The 17,704-nt window shown below is 37.3% G+C and overlaps 1 long non-coding RNA gene across 1 annotated transcript in view; it reads right to left on the bottom strand.

Annotated features, from left to right (window-relative positions):
• Positions 1-3,186: 3,186 nt before the first annotated feature.
• Positions 3,187-17,704, bottom strand: part of LOC116514317 — a 70,816-nt gene continuing 56,298 nt past the window's right edge. Inside the window, exon 3 of the long non-coding RNA XR_004256092.1 lies at positions 3,187-3,310. This is a non-coding gene — a long non-coding RNA (uncharacterized LOC116514317). The remainder of the gene's footprint in view (positions 3,311-17,704) is intronic.

Raw genomic sequence — 17,704 nt, 5'->3', positions numbered from 1 at the left:
CAAATAACAATTTATACCAAAAATCAGCTTACATTCTGGAATCAAGATAATCTAATTGAACTTTCACTACCCTTCATCTACCCCACCGCACCGACTCCATTCATCCCAACCACAATCCAAGAAACGTATGATCTCCGCTCTCCTCGCCCCAAAGAATAGATCATGCGCAGTTTAAATTAAAGATTCAAACAAGTCTTTATAAGTCCCATACAATATATGTCCCAAATTCAGCACCGCTTCTTTCAGTCTCAATATCTCTTCATCGGTATACAGCTTTGTCATTTTATACAGACAGGAGTCCTGAAATTTTATTCAAATTAAAAGTTTAAGAAGTATTTTAAAGGCATAGCTGGATCTTTATTCTTTACCTCTTCTGCCCTTCCGGAAAGGGAAAGCAACACCCTCCGCCTTGTAGCCACGTGTCCCCGCTGCTTATCTTCTCCTTCTCCTTGTCTTTCTCCAAGTCCGGGTGAATCAGGAAGTCCCGCCTTCAGAGTTTTGTAGTAAAAATCTCGGGCTTCGCAAACAGAATTGAGACGATATTTTTGGTTCTCAAATGTGGACTGTGATACCAGATGCACCTCCCATTTATATTGTATCTGAGAATCTCTGAGTTTTTCAGTTAAGAAAGTGTAGTCTCTCCTTGCTCTTAATATTTGAGATGGTATTTCTTTAAAAACATCAAGTCCTGTCCCATCGATTCGCAGCCTGTTATTGTAGAACTATCTGTATTATCGCATTTCCTGGATCTCTTGTGGTGAAAATATTAATATTCCCTCGGAAGCTGTCGTTGTTTTGCTACACACGAGTTCTGGCGATAAATTTTTTTGAATCTGCCAATCAAGTTAAATCCCGGACTTCCCACCGAACATCTGAAAGCTTCAAAAAAGGTCTGTTTCAAATTCTCCTGTTCCTTTTCACGCAATCCTCTGACTCTTATTGCAAACGCAATCTTATTGTAATTTATCATAACGAGTTGTTTTTGAGCATTTTCAACTTCCTGTTGTAACGTTTGAATTTTAGATGTCAAATTAGAATTAGTTTTTTCCAAAAGTTCCAATTTGTCCTCCATTTCAGAAACATAGCCTGTCATAACAGTCATAACTCTGATCGTATCTTCCCTTGTTTGAGCAATCTTGGCGTCCAGTTTATCATATAAGTCCGATAAAAGTTGTTTAATTTCCTGTCTGAACTCTTTAAGGGTTTCAAAAAAGAAATTCTTGCGTTAAGAGATCTCCAGTAGAGGGCGTGGGAGGCAAGGGCAGCGATTTTGTAACAATTTCTTGAGATGTATTATTAAGGAAACGCTTAGACTGCTTCGATTTGGGAGCCATTATAAAAAAACGCACAAACAAACAAAAGTCTCTGCTCCCCTCGGTTTTAAATGGATACTATTATAGACTTTTAACAGTTAATAAGGAGAAGTCTTCAGGAGAATAGAACTGATTGAGTGTGTCATATATCAAACGCAGAAGCTATAAAATCGCCATCTTGTAATGCCAGCTGGATAAGAAAGCCTTTACAAAATTGAAGCTGGTATTTTGAATAGTAATAAGAAAAAAATTTACAACTTCAAGTTAATATTTGGTTTTGAAGCCATTCAAAATTTATCTGCCTGCAGTTATAAAACTCTATTGCTTGAATATGCAGCTTTAAGTAAAGAGGCTGAGTTCCCCTTTTATTTTGAAGTTAAGGCTTGGCAAAACTTTCAGTGAGTAAACATTGTAACAAGACCGTTCAGCAGATTCATCACCATTTAACTTCCAGATAAGCAAAGTTAATGAAGGAGTAACATTCTTGTAGAAATAAAGCTAATTAAAAAGCTTCTGCTGGCCTATTGTGAAACCAAAACATATGATAAGCAATCTCTTTTGTTTTGAATTCTTGTGAATTCCTGTGAGGATTAACAAAAGTGTTCATTATTACCGGAGAACCAGCCTGCTCGGCGCATTTTAAAAGCCTCTAAGTAAATAATTTTTCGGAGGAGAAAAAGAAAAGAAGCTAAAATGTTGATAAACAATTATGTGCATGGAAATGGATTCAGCTCGTGATAAGATTAAATCAAACAAAACCTTGAACTGAGTGGGGGAGACCTACTTTGTCCTGCACAAGGCAGTTTGAAGTTCCCAGCACGGACAGCCGTTCTGCCTTGGGCTAGCCCCCCTTTCCCTGCAAGCACAAAAGCTGCAAAAATCGAAGTAGCATTTGCCAGCAAAACAGTTTCTTCTTTCCTTCTTGCCTGAAGGATAAGAAAACCTGATAAGACGTCAGATGGAAGTTCCTCTAAACAGGTACGTAGCCAGGAATTCGGAGGCAGCTGATTTTTGCTGCCACCACCAGCAGGCTCCTCCCAGGAAGCCCGCAAAATTATGTTTTTGTCGAAGTGACACACAACACGAGTTATGCTCAATTTTTTGCCGATTTTTGACACACCACGCCAAAAAGGTTGCCCATCACTGGTGTACACAGTTCTTTAGACAACCAGCATCAACCCTCATAGGCCAAAACAATAACTTTAAATCGGGAACAGAAGTGAATAGTAGCTAATAAAAGTGAAGTAAAATTGATATAATGTGATTTGACCATCTGGCACTTACAAGTATTCTTGCTTTTACGTTCTATAGCAATTGCACTATGGGGATATCTTTAAAAGCAATCCCATATAAAATGCATACAATAATCAAATCAGGTTATGAGAAAAGAGTATATTACATAGTCCATGCTATCACTTTAGGATACTTATGACAGAAAGCACCTGGCCAAGCCTGACTGATATTAACAAGTAGAAGCGGCTCAACTTACAAATGAGATTCCCAGGAAACCCCAGGGCTGTAGTACGGACTGGGAAGGTAAAAAGAAAACAGTTACAAATTATGTGAATATGGTGCCAGGAGAACTACATGAACACATCTGTGAAGATATCAGGAATCAAGACTAAGTCTGAGAAGAATTCTGTAGCATCTTACAATTACTTTATTGTGCTGATTGGGTCTTCTAGGCCAGAGTTTCATTTAATTAAACCATGAAGTATGAAGAAAGGGAGACTGGATTTTACTAAAACAACTGTCAATTACAGGAAATCAGGAGTCCAGCAGTCCAAATAGATATATAGGTTACTGAAATCAGGAGTCCAAGCAGTCCAAATAGATATATAGGTTTATTGAATGTTAAAGCTCACTACAAAAATCTGTACTAAAATTGGCGGTAGATGAGTCAATGGAATTCAAGGTGGACTAGACTCTTGTGGGTGCAAATGGACTTAAGACTCTGATGCATTTGACCTCTCCCTCAGGCTCACCTTGGTCATCTCCTACAGGAACAGAATTGATAAATATCATTAGTAGCTTCAAAGATAGTTTTGATCTTTTCTAAAAAGTGGCATAGCTGTTTCCTAGGGATAAGGATGGTCAGTTCAAAAGATCTGGTTCACAATTCTAATAAAGAGGTTCAACCTATATCTCAATTGGATTTGGAAAATACATGCAATTTTCCAGCATTCTGATGTGATTCACAGGGCTTTATCTCTTGCAGCTAATGAAATGAACTGTAGCATATGAAAGCTTGTATCTTAATAAAATATGTTGATTAGATAAGGTGCTCCCAGACTCCTCCTCATTCTTAACTTCCATTCATAGGTATCTATTTGTTTCTATCATGGACCACCGAATAATACTATGCCAATGTTTATTTTTCATTAATGTTTATTTTGTGATCTGCTCTGAAAAAAAAGTGCTGTTAAACTCTACAAAAAAAAATTGATCTATTATTTAAATAAATATTATTTAAGGTTCATGACTTTTCCTGACCATTCTTTTTTCCCCTTCTTTTTCTTGCTTCATTTTTTTGTCTCTATGGAAGGTAAATTGTTCGTCAACAGGAAAAGCATGCATCATATGAAACTCCTGAAAACATAAACACACCTAAAAAGCCCATTCATCACATTCTGTTTCCAGATGTGGAAATTTTACTCATTTACTTTTTAATCCAGTGGTTGTTGTTGAGCTATTGAGAAAACGTTCTTCAAAATGCAGGTTTAGGTTATAAAACACTTTGTGTATATATCAGTGATTCATCGGCTTCAAAATAGATTATGATGGAGAATGATTGAACATGAAATACGACTTCTAAAATGTGTTTTCTAAAACATAATTCACAGGGCTTACAGAACTTAAACTAATTATTTCTGAGTCAACATGCTTAGCATTGTACTGTTGCCTAAACTGGCATCAATGAGATGTATTGGTCATGCCACTTAGGATGGAGAAGAATTTTTATCTAACATAAGTTAAAAATTGGAAAAGCTATTATACAGGAATTTGCCTTGACATCAAATAAGCTTGTGATCTGTCTTTTGGTGAATAGATATTTCATAATGGACTGGGTGTTTTTTTTCTTCAATACCATAAGGGAACATTTTTGATCTGGCAAGAATAGGTAAGGCTTTTAGAAGTGTCAGACTCCCCACCCCCCAAAAAAACCCCACAAACCCCTGCAGGCAGCTGTACACTCAGGAATGTGTATGTATATGTGAGAAAAGTTGGGCACACCCTAATATATTGCTAAAATGTCTATACACGGGACAAGTCACATTGAGCCAAAGATTTCCTTGCATGGACGACTCTCAGCACATACAGTCCTTTCATCTAAATCAGTGTTTACATTGATCTAGATTATTGTGTGACCAAGAAGAAACGATTATAATCTTCAGGAAGAAAGGGGGGGTAGGTACACCACTGCTCCACCTGGGATGTCTACAAGATGTACCCCATTGCACAGGTGCAATACACACGTTACAATTTTCTGTTATAATGAGTATCCAAGTAAGTTCATACTTGATAAGCCTAGGGCTTTTTAAACTCTGAAGATTGACTCCTTATCAAGTGAAGGTGAAATACAAAGATTTAAGACTGATCCATCTTTTGGACCTCAAGGAGAATCAGTGGTATAATTTGCCCTAGCCCTGTAAAAGTTACACAGTGGGGAGATATCTTCCTTTAAAAAAATACCTTCCTCTTTCCAAAAGACATACTAGAAAGTGATTTGGTTGTTGGATTTTGAACAAACAGTGGTTGTTCAAAAGAGCAACCACAGCTAGAATACATTACATAATCCATAGTGAAAAAGATAAGGTAAGGTACTATATTGTTGTGAGTACTGATGAGGCCATTGTGGGAAAGGATGTCAGAGGGTGCATATTCTTATGGCCTTCATTCCATAAACCATTGGGAGCTACTGCAGCTTGGCTAGAATTGGTGTCATATGCTACTGCCGGAAAGCCTACAAAACTATACCCATAGCAATTTCTAGATTTCTTTCAAGGATACATGACAACTATTTAAATTAAACAATATTGATGAATTATCTTGGATAATACTTCTCATTTACCTTGATAATCATCATCATCATACAATTTTAGCTCCTCTATAGCTTAAAAGAAATTAAACTGAACAGAAATATTGGTGATCCATTACAATAATTTGGGAGAGTATCATTTGTAGCTCCAAGCAGAGTGTTCTGTACTTTTCTTGTTGTTTTACCCACATTGGATGTGTGTTTTTATTTGGCAAAATCTGCCAATTACCAATAAGTACACTATTATTGCATGCATATGTATATAACTAATATGTAAAATACCTTCCTTAATTAGAGAGCCTCTCATCTTGTCTGACTAACAGATGAAAAGAGTGCTACATTATCTGCTTCTTTCAAATATCCACTCTGAGTCTAAAGTAGTGGCCTGAGGGCAGGATATATTCCCATGTAGATTAAAGCTTAACACCATTGGTGTGCTCTTTTCTCTTCATAGAAATACTTTATACGTACATGCCACACATTCCTATGGATAGTTCTCAAGCTGCCCATCTGAGTTACAAATGTTGCAACTGGAACTTGCCTTGACCTAAATATTTATTTCTTACATGACTGTTGATCACCATGTCAGCCAATAATTTCCTGAAAACTTTTCCTCCCATCCTCTTGACTTTTATACATAATTTTCTGCATAATCTTGGTTTAAACTCTCCCACAGATTGGGTTGAAAATCCTTGAAAAATCCAGGTGTTAGTTTATCTATCTATTCTTTTGGGTGCATGTTACAAATTCTGTCCAGAAATAAGATGACTGGTGTTAAAAACCGATTCCCTTCATTGTTTCAAATGTTTTACTTCTTAATATACAGTGTATATAATGAAATTACAATATAATTAGACACATGAATGGTTAGATATGATTCAGTCAAATACTATGATAAAATAAAATTTTGTCTACAAAAAGGTGATTTGAATAGCTAACATTGTCTTTTTGAAACTTGACAACTTACAGATCAGAACAGAATAACAGAGTTGGAAGGGACCTTGGAGGTCTTCTAGTCCAACCCCTTGCTCAGGCAGGAAGCACTACTACTTCAGACAAATGGATGTCCAACATCTTCTTAAAAATGTCCAGTGTTGGAGCATTCACAACTTTTGGAGGCAAGTTGTTCCACTGATTAATTGTTCTAACTGTCAGGAAATTTCTCCTTAGTTCTAGGTTGCTTCTTTCCTTGATTAGTTTCCACTCATTGCTTTTTGTCCTACCCTCAGGTCCTTTGGAGAATACCTTGACTCCCTCTTTTTGTGGCAACCCCTGAGATATTGGAACACTGCTGTCATGTCTCCCCTCATCCTTCTTTTCATTAAACTAGACGTACCCAGTTCCAAGAGTGGCCTTACCAAGGCATTATAAAGTGGTATTAACACTTCACGTGATCATGATTCTATCCCTCTGTTTATGCAGCTAGAACTATATTGGCTTTTTTGGCAATTGCTGCACACTGCTGGCTCATATTTAAATAGATGTCCACTAGGACTCCCACTCACAGTCACCACTATTGAGCAAAGTACCACATATACTGTACCTGTGCATTTTGTTTTATTGCCTAAATGTAGAACCTTACTTTTTTCACCATTGAATTTCATTTTGTTAGCACCCAGTGTATCTGTATCTTAAGCCTATCTTCCAGAGTGTTGGCTATTCCTGCTAGCTTGGTGTCATCTGCAAATTTGATGAATAGATGTATGGATGCTGGCTGGGAATCCTGGGAATTGTCCATACATTTTAAAAGTTGTCAACTTAAAAAAAACACTTTTCTAAAATGTACCATTTTGTGGTAAAAGGCAATACCAGCATGTTAAAAGATGCATATTTTATGTTATATATATGTTGGGTACTAAGTCTAAAAACTAACAATGAAAACCAAAGTCAGTATTAAATAAATTTGGACTAGACTTTTTCAAAAGAAACTCACAGTGGTGGCATTAATATTTATAAAGACCTTGTCTGCAAAGGAATATATTCTAATAGGACTTTGGAGAATGGCATTATTTAACTCTTGCTTCAGTTTATATTTTTTGCTGCGGGTTCACCTTCTTAACATACTTGATTTTAAAAAAATCAAAAGAGAAAAAACAATCCCCAAAATGCAAGTAGCAGTTTCAATATATTCAAATACCACAATGTAATAGTATCTAAATTAGTAAGAAAATCTTTACTCCTAAAGATATTTAGAAGACATGCCAAATTCAGCAACTACTTCCAACCCCCCTTCCCCAATTGAGAGTCATGAAGTGAAGAAGGTCAATAGCTACATCCTCCTTGATCAAATGATTAACATGGAGGGTGACAAAATAGAAGAAATTTTGAACTGTGCTAAACTAGGTTAGAAAGCATTTGGACAATCTCATGCTATATTCAAAAGCAATAAACCAAACTGCTTAAAGAGGAAATTGTTTAATCAATGTCTACAGCCTTTGCTAACATATGCAAAACACAAACAGAGCACAGAATTTGAATGTTACATAAAGAAGCATAAAAGGGCAAACACTTAACATTTAGACAAGAAATACATACAACCATCAAATAATAGGAATATGTCATGTAATGAGAAAGATTCTTTAGTTATCTTGGTCTGCATAAAGTATTCATAGCTTTTGAAATATGGATCAATTCCATATGCAATCAATACTTGCTTTAACAGATTTTGAATGGACACAAATTAAATGGACACAATGCATTGTAATACATGTATCTGCATAACGTCCCTTTATTCTATTTACCTGTCCATAAAATACATAAAATGTGAAGGTATGAAAGCTCTTCCATTTAAGCCTGAGTAAAATTTGTAAAATATCTGTATAAAATCCTATCCACATTTGATGGATATTCTTTTAATGTGCCCTTCTTTCCCCATGTTAATCCAATAAATTGAATGTTTTCTGTACAAGGGATATAAGCTAGTTAGCAAGTTCTGTACTGTATGTATCTTGGACAGGTTGTGAGCATTGTAGAACCATAGAATTTCCAATTACAGGAATAAGCTCAAATCATCTATGAAAGTTCTGCTTGTGAAACCATATTTCAAAAATGAGGAGTTTGTAGCCAAATCTGATTTCACATTCTTTGAGAAGTCTAAGAAATGTGCAGTACTCATTTTTTAAAATTAACAGACATTTGCTTCCAAATTATTGAAACAGCTTTCCAATTACTTAAATGATCCAGATGCTTTAACACATCCCCTAGATCTGTGATGGCAAACCTATGGCATGCGTGCCAGAGGTGGCACGCAGACCCCTCTCTGCTGGCATGTGTGCCATCACCCATATCAGATCTCTGTGGCGTTTCTTTTGTGAGCTTCTGTTCCCCTGCAAACGATGAAACCTAAGCTCACGAAAGAAAAAGATCTTACTTCTTCTTGTGCTGCCGGTGTTGGGATGTCCCGCGTCCCCTGGCCAGCTGGACTTTGAGTCTCTGCTGTGCATGCACGCATATCCGCACATGCATGCACACATATTCAGCATGTGCATACGTGCATGTGCACATTAGCGTGGGCGCACACCTTTCAGTTTGGGTATGCATGCATGTGCAGTTTGGGCACTCGGTATCTGAAAGGTTTACCATCCCTGCCCTAAAAAATTATGATCTATTTCATCTCTATTGGTTTCCTTTGTGACAAAGATAATTTCTTGACCTGGATATATCCAGCTAACAAAGATGAGGTTTCAAAACTGCTGCAGAATTAGGAAGGAGAAAAAAAACTTCAATTACAAATGTATGCACTGAATAAATTCCCAATGCATCAATATGCATTTCTTTTCCATTTGTCTGGAGTGCTATGAATAATGAGATTTTTGTAGCTGTTGAGTGTGAAAACTTGGTGGCAGCATGTCTTGATCAGCAGAAGGGAGCAATTTGGTATTCTTGTTTCTCACCTTGATGAGGCTGAGACATGAACATCAACATTCCTGGGTTTCAGAATATTTTTTTTTAGACAGAATAGAACAGAAATGGTGATAGCATGATAACTCAGTACAGCTGCAGATTGGAAAACAGAAGTGGGAAAAAAGCAACAATTATAATAACAAAGACAAAGGGATATTTTGGGAAAAAATAGTAATGTAGGCTAAATAAAAATATTTCATTTTCTAACTGGACAGCTGTATCTACAGTAATATACAGAGAAGATAGAACTCAACTCCTTCCCCCAAGTTCTAACTCTGCTGTTATGAAATCTTGCTTTGTCTGTAAAAACGAATGAATGAATAAATTAAATGAATAAAAACTAAATTACATATTAAGGCAGTACCTTTATTGCACTAATTCAAAGAACATGCAAAAACGTACAAACTTCACTTAGGAGTTCTCTAGAGCTACATTTTTCCATTACCCTGGCCCTCCATAAAATACAGGAAAAACGACGAATGAGCATTCATTTTTGGAACAGTCTTTGGATACTCCAAATTGAAATTGTTTTGTTGATTTCAGTAGAGCTTTGGGCAGTTTTATTGGCTAGCTCTGAATTTCCAATTATAAAGTCATGTGAAACAAGGAAGTGACCCCTGTCAAATGCATTTTGGAACGGAAAATCCAAAATGAATGATATACCATTGTAGCAGAAAGAATTGTCCTTACAATGACTTTGTAGAGATAGCAACCTCTATACTGTATACTATACTGTATACTATATTGTAAAACCCCCAAAAAGAAATGTTTACTACTGGCATGTGACTAAATAATCATAATGATGTATTTGATTGAGTAGTTCAGTTTTTAAAAAAAGGGTGAATTTCAATTATTTTCTGCTTAAATTAGCAATTAGTTCCAAAAAACATCTTACCAGCAATAAGTGACACTGGTCTATGGGTTTCTACTATAGAGAAGATATGCAAGTTGGTCATTTAGTTGTTAGATTATATCTCATCTATTCCTTCAAGATGGTGAACAGAGCACTCCATTTTCCTGTTTTTCTCTAGCAGTTGAAGTGGTCATGTCCAAGTTATATATCTATGGAAATTCTCAATTATCCAAGTCATGGTTGTCCCAAAGGTGCTTTTTCGAAAGGCAACTGGGCTTTGTTTTTCTTTGAAGATGTTTCATTTCTCATCCAAGAACTTCTGAACTTAAGAAGCTTCTTGGATGAGAACCAAAACATCTTCAAGGAAAAAACGAAGTCCAGGTACTTTTTGAAAAAAAAGTTATATGAGTCAGTTATATGTATTTTGGTTATGGTACTTAAAGCTTTGGTCTAGAATCTAGTCTTGCGGTAGACATGAAGCCAATTGAGTGATCTGGGGCCAGTCAATCTGATCTCCAATTCCAAACATCTTCCCAAGGAAGTTGCAAGAACCTGTCCATGTAGTCAACAGGAGTCAAGAACAACTTGAAGGCATACACAATATTGCATACACAAAAGTAATAACAAATACTTTTCAGTCAAATTTGTTGGATCCAGGGCTTGAGAGCATTTCCTTCAAATCTTCAGAATTCCTTTCAAAGAACTATATACCATAGCTGTGCCAATACATTTCCAAACATGTTGCTTTCCATTCATTGTTTTTTTTAGGGGAGGAAGCAAATGAAGACATTCTAAATTGGCTGATATTTTCTTGATGTGTTTTATCTGCCTGCCCTGGTTTATGTATTGTTTTGGATTTGTTATTTTGCATTTCCTGTCTTTTCATTAAATGCCATTTGATAGAATCACAGGAAACAAATTTAAATACATGAAAGTAAATGATTTCTTATGTCAACATGTGATCTTCCAACATCTTTTCAGTTTGAAACCTTAATTGACTTCAGCTGACAGGAAAAACGAAATTAATTGTGATCTGTATATCATCTCTCATGTAGCAGTTATTTAGCCTTTGGCAGTTGCATTTGTAAACCTCTTCTTTTGCACACCTGCTGACTGCATGGTGACCATCTTGTGTCACCAGCATTATGTGGGGATGAGACACAACTGATTCCCATGATTCTCATTTAAAAGAAGGCTGCAGTTGTAGTAATCAGGGTAACCACACAGACTGATTGTTTACAGTTGAGCTCTTGATATGGCTTCCATGGTTTTCTGCAGGATCGTGGGAATAGACACCGGAATGCCCTAACTGTGTTTGTCTATGCAACTGCCTCTGCCTTTTTTCAAGGATTTTTGAAGAACTGGTTTGTAGGAGATTTCTCACAGGTCTTTAGGAGGGCTTTCCCAGACACTGCAATTATAGATCCCCCACCCCCACCCCAAAGCTTCCTCTTTGCTCTTTCTCCAAGAGTTCCAAGTCTGGAACTATATACAGTAAGTCTCATTAGGCCTATTCATATGACTATATTTTAAGAGGCTGCATTTTTCCCATGTAGTTTGATACTTTTCACTGTAAATCTAGGTTTAATTCCATTAAAGGGCAGGGTTCAGAGCAGAACACAGCCAAGTAGTCACTCATGATTTAAACAGGTGTTTCGACATTCTGAGCCAATAGGAAATGCCTGGATTACTTTTTCCCATCCTCCCAGAATTAAATGCCAATGGGTTCAGACCTGCTTAACAATAGCAAAAGGTTGCAAATAGCTGAAGGATGTGCACAGATAGAGGAAATGAGATTGAATGAAAGACACAATACATATTTTCCTCTTATCCCAAACTATTATTGCTGGGAGTTGAGTGGCATATAAATGTAATAAATAATTGTTATTATTATGCTTGGTCCCCAGAGTCAACCAGAGGTTTGAGTCGATTTGATGTTTTTACCCAAATATATCAAATCCTTACTAAAGTCATTGGAAATGAGATGCTGTTTCATGGTGTAAAAGAATAATTGCAGGATGTAAGCTGTTCCAAGTAAAGTTGCATTTGCAATTGACTAATGGTGTTTTTGTCAATGCCAGTGGCATTCAGATGGGCCTTCAGTTGCTTTGGTACGATGTCCAAGGCTCCTATTACTGTTGGTATTACCTTTGCTTTCTTTTACAACAGTCATTCCATTTCCATTTGCTGATGTTTATATTTTATGATTTTCTCCAGTTCTTCCTCTTCTAAACATTAGAAATCTATATCTGAATATTCACCATAGGTAACCAGTAAATTCTAAAAGTAAAATGATTGTACATGTAACAGATAATATGATAAAAATAAACCTCAACGATTCTCATTAACATCTACAGGTAACCCTCGACTTACGACCACAATTGACCCCAAAAATTTCTGAATCACTGCAGTTATTAAATTAGTAACATGACTGTTAAGTGAATCTGGCTTCCCAATTGACTGTACTTGTCGCAAAAAGTGATCACATGACTCTGGGATACTGCAACTATAAATATCAGCCAGTCGCCAAACATCTGAATTTTGATCATGTGACCATGGAGATGCTACAATGGTTTTGTGAAAAACAGTCATAAGTCACTTTTTCAGTGGCATCGTAATTTGAATAGTCACTAAACAAATTGTAAATTGAGGATTATCTGCATAATATTTTCTGAGTATTGGGCTGTATACTTATGCACAATTAGACTATATCTGCTGAACAAAACTCTGCATTGGTGACAGGAAGGGCATCCAGCCAGTAATCATTCAGCTCCATTCAGTTGCCCTGACTCCACCCTGCAAGGAATTATGAGGTTGTTAAAAGAAGATGATTAAGCTGTATACTTATTTGAGCATTAGGCTGAATGAGACCTTTTCCAATGAGCTTTCAAATATTTTGTCTAATTTTGACTTGTCTTTAAAACTATTGAGGCTTAATATTTATATACCAGTAGTGGGTTGCAGGCGGTACGCCCCGGTACGAGCGTACTGGAGCCTGCCCGGAGCACCGGATACCATTCAGGTATGGTGCTCTGGAGGGCCCACCAACCCGACCTCGTTCCTTACTGGTCTTTAATGTCTTCGGCACTTACGCTCATGCACATGGCGCATATGGCACCTGTGCAACGCTCCACTGACCAGCTGGAGCATTGCAGAGGCTCACGGAGGTGATAAGATGTACCGGTTGGAATGGGATCCAGAACCCACCACTGTTATATACTCTATCAATACATAAGATTCTGGGGAATATATGAAGATCCCAGGAGCATAATAATACATAACCAATTTTCTAAAGCCAGTCACCCATTAATGAGTTAATTACCAAAAGCCAATTTATTTTTAAATGTTACTACAAATGATTGTAATTTATACTTAACATCGTGTTTTTGGAATTGGATTTCTCAAGAAAATGTCCAGAACATTGTTCCTCTGATAAAGGTCCATGTTACACATTTGTTTCATATCTGGATAGTATAATATTTTGCAAAATGTTTATGTTTACAATATTTAAAATGGGGATGGTCCTGCTTTAATATGTTCTTCCCAAATCAATCAAGTAATTTAAAGCTTTAACAATCTTGTACATGTTTATTTAAAAATAGTTTCCATTTAATGAATCTTACTCTCATATAAATGCGCACAGGACTGTAGTTTAAATCTCTTCTCAATAATTATATTCTTCATTACCTCAAGCATCTGTAAATTGAAGGTGCCTTCTGAATAATCTGTCATGTCTACTTTTTCTTAGCTTAAACTGAAGGTCCATGTAACACTGAAATATGAGTGCATAGAGCAGCAGAAAAAGTTCAGAAAGACATGATAAGATGGTTAAGGATTTTTACAGACAACGAATGATGGGAATGCAAATAACAGAATTGGAAAGGACCTTGGAGGTCTTCTAGCCCACTCCCTGCTCAAGCAGGAGACCCTATGCCATTTTAGACAAATGGCTCTCCAATTTCTTCTTAAAAGCCTCAAATGTTGCAGCACTCACAACTTCTGAAGGCAAGCTGTTCCACTGATTGATTATTCTTACTGTCAGAAAATTACTCCTTAGTTCTAATTGCTTCTCTCCTTGATTACTTTCCATCCATTGCTTCTGGTCTTTCCTTCTGGCAATTTTGAAAAATAGGTTGACTCCCTCTTCTTTGTGGCAGCCCTTGAAATATTGGAACGCTGCTCTCATATCATACCTAGTGAGTGACGTGCAGTGAGGTTTATGGCTGGTGAGGCACTGACACAGGGGTTTCAAAAATTTTTAGACTTGTGGACTTCAACTCCCAGAATTCCACAGCCAGGCATGCTCAGTTCTGATTTAAAGCAACAGCATTTGTTTTTCTCCTTTGCAAAAAAGTTTTCCTTCATTCTTTTTCTTCTCCCTCCCCCTCCCTCCCATCTCTCTCAAACAGACACACGCACACAGAGAAGTTGGATCCCTCTCTCACTCACTCACTCTCAAACAAACACAAATACAGAAGTTGGATTGGATTTATTTCCAATGGCTTGAAAGCAGCTCCTCTGCCATACCCCCTCCCATTCCCCTGCTGCCTTCCGATCCCAGCCTTTGATTGCAGGTAGAGCCACGTCGCCTTTTCAAACTTGTAATCAGTGAAGCTGGGCTTATATACTTTTATCCAGGTGTGTGTGTTTGTGTGTGTGTGTGTGTGTGTGTGTGTGTGTTTGAAAAGGCAATGTGGCTCTGCATGCAATCAAACTTTTTGAATTTCTACCCCTCCCTCTGACCCACACATGTACCTTTTCCAGCTGTTTCAGAGAGAATTTCAACTCTGCTCTTGCCTGCCATCATAAAAAGAAGAAAAATGTAAAAGGAAAAAGGCATGAACTGAGGTCATGCTGTACTAGTTGCTGCCAGAGCCTCTAAAAAGCCTCTAAAAAAATGCCCTCTATAGGAGGCAGGAGAACGACATGCCTCATCTACATCAGGAAGTTTTCAGCTTTTAACACTTGTTTAGCTCTGCTCGAGTGATCATAAAGTCAGACTAGATGAGGCACCTCGTTCTCCTGCCACTCCTGTAGAGGACACTTTTTAGAGGCTTTTTTAAACAGTTAAGCATTAAGCAGAGTCATCCATGGTGATTCTGGCAGCAACTACCTCAGCCTTTTTCCTTTTACATTTTTTTTCTTTTCATGATGACAGTGGTGAGGCTCTGCCTCCCCTGCTTCCCCTGACTGTACGTTCCTGTATCTAGTTCTTTTTTTCACTAGACTGGCCATACCCAATTCCTGCAACAAAATAATGATGGGTAACCTATCATTATTAAATCAGATTCTCCCGTCTTGTCACTAGTGTTACAACACAAAACATATACCTATATCCTAAAAAGAAAATAATTATCTACTATTTTTTGTCACCAAGGGTCGTCTGATTTTTTTTTAAAGAATAGTTGTATTGGCTCCAGAAGAAAATATTTTCTGGCTTTGGCAGTCTTTCAGGAGAAGGGAGTTCCGAAGCTGACACATAGAATCTCTGAGTCATCAAGAGACTTATTTTGGCTCTCTTTGCTCAGATTGGAACATAAGGAAGGAAGTGGTATTAGAGGTATGCAGAGGACAGTTGCCAAAATGGTCAGAGAAGTGGTGGCAGGAGAGAGTGAGAATGAGAATAGTTTCATGGAAGACTGATATGCCCAATGAAAAAGAGGGGAGGATAAATAAATATGATTATTACAACTATTGCTGTTAACTTATGAGCCAGTTCTCAGTGTTCAATGGAATTTAAGCTAAATATGTTTCTGCTCCAAGAAGCATAAAATTGGACAATGAGCTATGGACCAAAATCATAGCTAGAAAAAAGAAAGCAAAATGAAAAAAAAAAAGGCAGGCTAAGAATGAAGTTGGTGGATGACTATTATCATATACAATAATGCATTACTTATATTGATGCCTATACTGAAAGATTTAAGGAAATTGTTTATGCCATTATTATGCCCTCCTGGAGTCTTTGTATATTCCCCAGAATCCCAAGTATAGAATCCGTTGTATTGAATGAGGTTGGAAAATTATCTGTATAGATGACTTTTTTCTGCCATTTTTTTTTTCTGCCTTGGAAATGTTTGCATTTTGCACCACTTGCTTTCTGCCCACAATTTAGTGTCTGGATGTAACATGAATGGGATATAGGCAAGCTAAGGTTAAGCTGATCCTTTTGTGTTGTTGTTGTCCTTGGTTGATTGTTGTTTTGATCTGATTTTAATCTTTAATACTCCCCACCCCCAACTTGTTTTTAAATCGTGATAAATAAATGGAGACAATTGTCATAGGGTTGGGGGCAAATGACAAAGCATAATGGTAAAGACATTGTGATGCATTGTGTGTCATGTGGAGATTCAAGTGAAAAAAGCCAGTGTTGTAGTATAATGTCATGGCACACATTTTATCATTTTTGTTTCATCATGATCAATACTTTTGGATACTTCATGATTAATTTTTAAAATCCTAATAGCAATGTATACACTAAATATCAGACTCAAGCAGACAACAAAAGTAAATATTTTCTTCTCTAGCTCATATTGCTTCTGAAACCAGTATATATGTTGGATGGATCTCTATCTATAAGGAAGATGGGATTTCCCCCCTCCCCCCCCACTCTCATGCAATTTGCAATTGCATAAGGGAAAAAAAGCAGGACTTGGAGAATTAAAATAGTTCTTCCTTATCTTCAAATCTTACAATATAAAGGGGAAGAGCTACCTAGCTTTGCAAAAGTTTGACTAATAGCTCTCTTCTTCAGGTTGATATTGTCTGCTGCCAGTGCCTAAATTAATTATTCTTCTGAAAGCATGGTGACTTGAGAGATTGAGATTGAGATTGAGATGCTTTATTTATATGCCGCCCTTTTCCCTGGGGGGACTCAGGGCGGCTCACAACTCAAGGGGAGGGAGGACAAACAAGTCACAAACATGAAAAACAATACATCATTAAAAACACAACAGTCATACAATTCGAGTGGGGTTAAAATCTTTAGTCCCAGGCCTGTCGGGACAGCCAGGACTTAAGGGCTACGCGGAAGGCCTGGAGGGTGGTGAGGGTACAAATCTCCACGGGGAGTTCGTTCCAGAGGGTCGGAGCAGCCACCGAGAAGGCTCTCCTCCGGGTAGTTGCCATCCGACATTGGCCGGCTGATGGAATTCGGAGGAGGCCTAATCTATGGGATTGTATCGGCCTAGTGGAGGTACTTATTGTCTTATGCAATAAGACTTATTTGACTAATGCAACAAACTCGATTTCAATCAAATCCTGCTCGGTGTAATGCTACTCACAGTTCATTGGGTTTGTAACAATTTAGATACTGCAAGAGATACCAGTATGTCTTAGGATGGAATATGCAAATTCTGGCATAGATCCAAACCTGGAGTTAGACTGAGAAAACCAGACATATATTACTTCTCCAAAGTCATCTGTGAACTCCAGAGTTATCTGTGAATATTATGCAGTCATAAATATTCTAAGTGTAGAAGGCAAACAGGACCAGCAATATCTTAGTTATGTCACTACAAAATAGATCCTTCCTCATTTCTTTCCCCAAAAATTAACTATTTCAAAATCCAACAGATTCTTCTATGTCTACCCACTTTA

Source organism: Thamnophis elegans, chromosome 1 (genome assembly GCF_009769535.1).
Source record: "Thamnophis elegans isolate rThaEle1 chromosome 1, rThaEle1.pri, whole genome shotgun sequence".
In the NCBI taxonomy this organism is placed as follows: Eukaryota; Metazoa; Chordata; class Lepidosauria; order Squamata; family Colubridae; genus Thamnophis; species Thamnophis elegans.
The sequence above is the reverse complement of the archived record's forward strand: the minus strand, read 5'-3'. Positions and strand labels throughout refer to the sequence as shown.